We start from the raw sequence: 6796 nt of genomic DNA, 5'->3' as shown, positions 1-6796 counted from the left end.
CACTTCTACAGGATTGTAAACTTCTTAAGGGTTGGGACCCTTCTTAATGTCTGCCTATCACAGATACTTAATAAAAACATCGTTGAAAAAATGTCCTTCCTACCCTATTTTCATTTAAAATCTATGCTAGGGGTGGGGAACCTGGGAACTTGAGGCCACATGTGACCCTCTAGGTTCTCGAGTGCAGTCCTTTGACTCTGGCCCTTCACAGTGAAGTTTGGATTCAGTCAAAGGGTCACACTTGAGGACCTAGAGAGCAATATGTGGCCTCTAGGCCAAAGGTTCCCCATCCCTGCTCTAGGCATAGATTGAAGCTTAGATTGGCCAAGTTCAACCTTCTTCAGGAAGCAATCCCTCATTATGCCAATTTAGGAATCTCTCCTTTCTCTGAATTTATTGTATCTATGAGCAGAGAAACACTATGTACTAATCTATGTATACTAATTGTATCATGTATGTTTCATGTTTCTTTTGCAGGGTTGTGCTAGATCACAAACTGCCTATGTGCTAGAAAGTGCTCATTTTCTAACACTTCCTTCCATTGTTGTTAAGTTGTATCTGATGTTTCATGACCCCATTTGGGTTTTGTTTTGTTTTGTTTTTTGGCAAAAAAAAAAAAAAATGGTGGAGTGGTTTGCCATTTCCTTCTCCAGCTCATTTTACAGATGAGGAACTGAGGCAAACAGGGTTAAGTGACTTGCCCAGGGTCACACAGTTGGAGTAAGCAGTAAGATGATTCTTCCTGACTCCACACCCAGCACTCTACCCACTGTGCCACCTAGTTACTCTATTGTGCCGGGGACACATACTCAATGATATTTGTTCAGTGACTTTTGACTGGGGAAGAGGGAGAGGAAGAGGAAGGGAATTTTATGATGCTGTAGAGTATTCAGGGCCTCTACCAAGTGGCCCTTCATGTATATACCGGAGTTGGTAAATTGGCCAAGCTGGTATTTAAACCCAAATCTTCTGACTCCATATACAACATTTTTTCTACTTCATCACACTTTGGACACCCATACTGATAACCAAGGCATTCTGTGCCTTGGAAGATGAAAAATCATCTCCACAATTGGGCCTTAGGCCTTCTAAGGATGGATTTCTGCAGCTGTACCTTATCCAACTTATACTCAGAATTTGCTAACTGGGTCATAGAAGACAGACCAGATGCTACTGAGTGTAACTAAGGCTCCCGGAGCCAGTTTCCAAAATGGAGACATCAGAGTGTCCACATTCTAATTTTGGCTTTGCTCCTGTTTCTCAAAATGACCTTGAATGAATCCTCTCTTTTTTCTAAGCTCAACCCCACTCCACCCTACTTAAAGGGGCACAGAGTCTGACTGACATTTACTCTTTAACCTCTAGTTCTCAGGTGACTTGAGTAATGATGATGACTATGATAGCTAACGTTACCTAGCTTTGTAGTAAGTTCAGTCATTTTTCAGTCATGTCTGACTCTGTGATCTCATTTGGGGTTTTCTTGGCAAAGATACTGGAGTGGTTTGCCATTTCCTTCTCCAGCTTATATTACAGATGAGGAAACTGAGGCAAGCAGAATTAAGTGACTTGTGTAGGGTCACACAGCTAGTAAGTATCTGAAGCCAGATTTGAACTCATGAAGATGAGCCTTCCTGGCTTCAGGCCAGCCTTCTGAGTTCCCTAGCTGCCCTAGCTGTGTAGTTTATAAAGCATTCTCATTTGATCCTTTACCAGTCTTGAGATGTAGGGAGTATTTCGACTATACGCCCAGCTCCAGGGGATACCTAGGACTTGTGAATTCATTCATTCATTCATTCATTCATTCCTTGATTCATTTATTCACTGGTTCATTCAGTCACCCCCTCATTTGACCCTGAATGCTGACTACATGCTTAGTCCTATGCTATGTGTAAGCCATAAGACATATTGCTGCCTTCCAAGAATTCACACTCTAACTGGGCAGATGGAACATAGACAAAAGAGGAATTGAAGGCCAATACAAAGGGGTGACACAAGGCAGGTGATTCTAAGGGGCAAATAAGTGGAACAGACAATTAGTGTTCTGAATTCAGGGAAGAGAGAGGTCACTGCAGACTAGGGAGGTCATGATGAGAATTTAAGACTTGAGATAGGCCTTGAAGGCAAGGTGAGATTAAGGTAGGTGGAGAGAAAGGGGATGGCATTGTCAGTGAGGGGTGAGGGCATCAGAAGGACAGGGACAGAAATGGGCAAGACACAAGACTGTACTTCACATTCATAAAGAATTCTCATCTCATTTGTTCCTCATAACAATCCTCTGAGGTAGGGACAAGGCTTAATAAATGCCCATTGATTGATTGATCCCCATTTCATAGATAAGAAAATAATTTATCTAGTTAATTAGTAAAAGTCTGGGACAGGATTTGAACCCACATATCTTCTGACTCCCAGTTCAGTACATTTTTATTGACTCACATAGACTAGTCTTAGAGAGGGAAGTTTGTGGGAGGGGGTAGTGAGGGCCACATCGGAAAGATAGCATCATACAGTCATAGATTTAGAGCCGGAAGGGCCCTTAAAGGCCATCAATTTCAACTCCCTCATTTTAAAGAAGAGAAAAAAATGAAATTTAAAGAAGTTAAGTGACTTTCTCAGGGTCACACAGTTAGTAGATGTCTGAGTCAGGGTTGAACCCAAGACACAAGCCCAGCAATCCATCCACTATTGGTTGGAGAAAGATTTTAGAGGGCTAAGGAGTTTGGGTTTGGACAACAGGAACTCAGAGGATATCAAACAGAGAGGATTGTTTTATTGGCAGCTGACTTGGGGGTTATTATTATCTTCATCAGAAAACACAACCACATACATCACAATGACTACAATCACTCTCAAAACCTTGTCTTAAGGGGAAATATTTCTTCATAAATCTCTTCATAGACAGGACAGCAGTCCTGGATTGAGTGAAAAAGCTGTTTCTCCAAGGTGGCACCTCTTACTCCTTGGAAGACCTTAATCCTTCCCAGATATGATTTTAAAGATAGGTTTTCAGGCTAATAAAGCTGTCAGTTGTCACCCTGTTACTTCATCTGGCAGAGGGAAAAGGGGGTCAGGCAGGAAGGAGCAGAGCTGTCGCTCTTCCAATTCTGGGCAGGCAGAAGCATGTCTATATTGCCACAAGGAATTCCCAGACTGCTGGGGGAGCAAGCTATCTCAGAGACCTGATCATCTAAGTCAGAAGCAGTCCTTCTGATGAGGAAAAGAAAATAGGTGAAAGGTACTGACTGAGCTGAGTGGGGAAACAAAGTCAAGCTGACAGGACAAGGCATAGCTAGTGTGGATAGAATGGGTTGGGGTAGGGGGAGAGCAGGGAGAGGCCTGGGAAACCTGCTTCATATTTTTACCCTCATTTGCTTTGCTGTAGATATGAAAGGGTATCAATTCTCTCTCCTTTCTTTAAATTCCTACCTATAATGTTACTTTTAACTTTTTGAAAACTCTTTTGTATCTATTAAGTCATTTAATCCTCACAACAAAGTGGGGTAGGGATTAGAAATGGCACCATTTTTCAGATGAGGAAAACTGAGCCTTTGGGGGAAGGGTAATGATTTATCCTTCTCATGTAACAAACAATAGTAGGGCCATGACTTGAACTCAGGTCTCTGATCCCAAGTGGGAGGCTTTCTGCCAGGTCCTACTGCCTTCCTGAAATCTCAGCCATTGGCAATCTGTGCCAGGGTTGAGATTGAGGAATGGAAGTAGAGGTGGGGGGGGTATTGGATTAATCTACAGCTCTGTTTCAAGCCTGTGCCTATGTAGTGGTGGGAGTGGGAAAGATAGGGGAGAACTGGCTTCCTAAGGGAGCAGGGCTTCGGAGCTGAGACAGGGAATGGCTTCTCTACCATCTGCTTCTGGTTCTCTGACTTGCCATCTATCCTTGCCTTAGCAGGGCTCCCCAGTCCTCAGCTGACAGGAGGGCTCTATTTATAATACTGTGTGTTCCCACTCCCTGCCTCTCTCTCCTCTTGATCCCAGAAAAAATGAGCACACCAATGAATCGTAGCTTCCACAGTGTCCCTCTATAGTGGCAGTTGCCTGGTGCTGCCTTTATCTCAGGCTCAGGACTTGGGGCCTCTGAATTCCCATTTGGACTTCTGTACGGTGAGTGGGAGGGAAGGCATGTTCTCCTCATAGGTCAGGAATATTTATCTACTTCCTCTTCCCAAGGATCTTGGAGTTGTTAAAAATTTTCCTTTTCTTTTAAGGCGTTTCTACTAGAGTTTATAGAATCATAGCTCTTGAGCTGGAAGGTCAATATAACTTAGTCCAATCCTGCCATTTTGCAATCAGGGAAACAGAGGCCTAGAGAGGTTCAGTGACTTGTCCAAGATCTCATAGGTAGAAAATTGCAGAGCTGCTTTGATTTCACATCTGGTATACTTTTCTTTGCATTACACTACCTTTAAAAGTGTCTGACCAAAATGGACTCAGGAGTTTTACCCCTACTTCTAACTGGAGGTATGAACTAAGCCAAGGCCTTGTTTTCTCCATACTTCAGTTTTCACTTTCTCCCACCCCTGGGTTCATCAAAGTATTAAGATACCCAGATGTAGTCTGAAAAATCACCATCCAAAGTACCTGTGGGATACTCCAATTTTAAACTTTTTTTCCTTTACTTTAATCTTTTATTAGTGCTCCAATTTCTCCATTCTTCTCACTTCCCAATGCCTTTCCCATTTACTCCATAGGACTCTCTCTTATAACAAAAAAGTTCAGTTAACAAGGCAATCAACCTATTAGCCACATCTGACAAGGCATGAATCATTCTGCACTGATGTTCTACCACATTATACTGGAAAGCTAGAACTGGAAGGGGACTTATGCATCATGTTTAGCTCTCTTATTTTACAGATGAGGCCTTAGAGGGGTTGAATGACTTGCCCAAGATTGTAGTGTACTAAGCAGGAGAGCCAAGATTCAAACTCCGGCTTAGTGACACCAAGTTTGTCATGGTCTTCATTACCTCATCACTCAGATCTTCTTCCAAAAATCAGAGGAGATAGTGCCAGACTGGGAATTAGAAGGCTTGGACTTTATATCTGTCTGTGCCACTATCTAGCTGTATGACCAAAGGCAAATGGTCTCCCCTCTCTGGGCCCCAGTTTCCCTACCAGATAAATGAGCAAGGTAAGGTCCTGAATGAACTCTAGCATCTTGTCTAGGGGTTGGGGTTCCAAATTTATTCTTCTGATTAAAAGTCCCCTGTTTTCATTCTAGGATTTATCTTCATAACCTAGTCTTTTCAATTGGGACTCTAATGGTAAGCAAGAATAGGAATGTGAGCCATTTCCCATTAGAACCCTGTAATCACCTTGGACTCCCATCAAGGAACAAAGACAGTGCTTGTACCATAGGTAATCTCTGGTAAGTGATTTGATTCTTCCTTCTCCATCAATGCCTCCCCACCCTCCACCTCCTATCCATTCAATTGCCAAGTTCCATGGACTCTATCTCCTATAATGACTCTCCAGTATTTCTTTCCCCAATCATTCGCTTTGTCATTGTTTTAATTTATGTTCCCATCGGTTGCTATCTGGACTCTGCCAACAACCTCTTGCCTGATCTCTCCCCTCTCTGTATCGTGTCTTTCTAATCTTTCTAAATGCACAGGTTTGACCACATTGCCCATCTCTCAGTGATTGTCGGCAGCTCCCTGCTGCTAACTGAACAAAGCAGGTACCACTTTTGCTAATATTCTAGACCCTCAACAATCCAGCCCCCATCTATGTTTCCGACCTTTATTTTGCATGACTCTCCTTCAATAGTCTACATTCCAGCTAAACTAAATAGCTCTATTCACTACCACCCCCACCTTTGTTCATGCCTGTCCACTGCCCCTTAGAGTCGCCCGTTGCCATGGAGATTAATAAGGGCAATGGCAGGAGTTCATGGAGCTGAAGAGAATTCAGAGGAAGTTGGAGGTCAGGGCCAGCCTTGCATGGTTTGTCATGAAAACAAGCACGTGCCCATAGAATAACAGCGTGTGGCAGATTGAGAGAAGTCTTTGTGGAGCCTTGCACCTGGTTGTTTACCTGGATATTGATCTTTTACAGCCTGAATTCATTCCTTGCCAAGTGCCTCATCCTTGGGCTTGATACTCCCCCGGTCCTGGATTTTGTTTCACCCTGGCTCCCTGCCTCTGGGCCCTTCCATCCCTCAATCTGTCTTCCCACTTACATATTCTAGCCTTCAAAAGTGATGCCATCCCCTCTCGGGAGAAGAATTTCCCAGCTTCCAGCCTGTGACCCACCACCTAATCGTACTGGGAAGACATGAATCAGCTCCAAGGAGCCTGTGGAGCCGAAGCCTATGCTGGGTCCTTGACACACCCAGGGAGGGGGAAGTATGTCATTTCCCATAGCTCTGCCTGTTAAAACTCTTTCCCTTCTTTCAAAATAAAATTCTGGTGTAGACTCCTCCAGGAAGCTTTCCTTGATCCCTCAGAGCTGGAAGTGTTTTCTCCCATCTCAAATTTCTTAGGATTTTTTGTCTTTCACAGTGATCACATTCTGAGTTATTTGTTTGTATACCTGTCTCCTTTCCCTAATATATCTTTATAAGGTCATTGAAGGCATATTTGTTTCCCCAGCACCAAACACAATTCATTTTAGCAACAGCTAGGTGATGTAGTTGATAGAGCACTGAACCTAGATTTATGAAGATCTGAGTTTGAATGTGGCCTCACATACTTACTAGCTGTGTGATGCTGAGTAAGTCACTGTTTGCATCAGTTTCTTCAACCGTAAAATGGGGATAATAATAGCACCTATCTCCCAGGATT

The 6796-nt window shown here is 43.3% G+C and overlaps 1 long non-coding RNA gene across 2 annotated transcripts; it reads left to right on the top strand.

The window, feature by feature from the left end:
• Window positions 1–4878: 4878 nt before the first annotated feature.
• On the top strand, window positions 4879–6394 carry LOC138151815 (uncharacterized). Of its 2 annotated transcripts, XR_011165926.1 has the most exons (4): window positions 4879–5142; window positions 5233–5379; window positions 5626–5691; window positions 6202–6394. It is a non-coding gene; the product is annotated as an uncharacterized lncRNA (long non-coding RNA). The 2 variants fall into 2 exon arrangements; XR_011165927.1 differs by lacking the exon at window positions 5626–5691.
• The last annotated feature ends 402 nt before the right edge of the window (window positions 6395–6796 follow it).

The sequence above is a fragment of the Petaurus breviceps genome, unplaced genomic scaffold (genome assembly GCF_028583685.1).
Source record: "Petaurus breviceps papuanus isolate PSGF00001 unplaced genomic scaffold, PetGlider_PUasm1.0 90919, whole genome shotgun sequence".
In the NCBI taxonomy this organism is placed as follows: Eukaryota; Metazoa; Chordata; class Mammalia; order Diprotodontia; family Petauridae; genus Petaurus; species Petaurus breviceps.
The sequence above is the reverse complement of the archived record's forward strand: the minus strand, read 5'-3'. Positions and strand labels throughout refer to the sequence as shown.